Source organism: Sinocyclocheilus grahami, unplaced genomic scaffold (assembly GCF_001515645.1).
Source record: "Sinocyclocheilus grahami isolate Dianchi unplaced genomic scaffold, SAMN03320097.WGS_v1.1 scaffold10135.1, whole genome shotgun sequence".
NCBI lineage: Eukaryota > Metazoa > Chordata > Actinopteri > Cypriniformes > Cyprinidae > Sinocyclocheilus > Sinocyclocheilus grahami.
The window spans coordinates 1-344 of record NW_015513061.1 but is presented as its reverse complement, the minus strand read 5'-3'; positions in this window follow the sequence as shown (position 1 = coordinate 344).

The following is a 344-nucleotide window of genomic DNA, read 5'->3' as shown; positions in this document are numbered from 1 at the left end:
TTTAGTTCTGTAGTCGTATTGGATGAAGACTCTGGGTCTGTTTATGTTACATTTTGCTGGTGTGTCCAATTTAGACTTCCAAGTAACATGTTTTTGACTTTTTTCTGCTTTAAAGGTTCATTTTTGGGGGTTTTACAGCCAGTTAATGAGCCAAATTAAATTCTGCCCTGCTGAAAACACCAGCTTATGACAACTGATGAGTGTGAAGCTTTTTCACTCTCTTTTTTACTCTCAATTTATTATCAATTTAGCTATTTTTTGGTGTTCATTTTAATTGTTCAATGCTATATATATATATTTTTTTTAAGCTCTAAGGTCGTCTTTTAGACGTGATGCTATTTTTC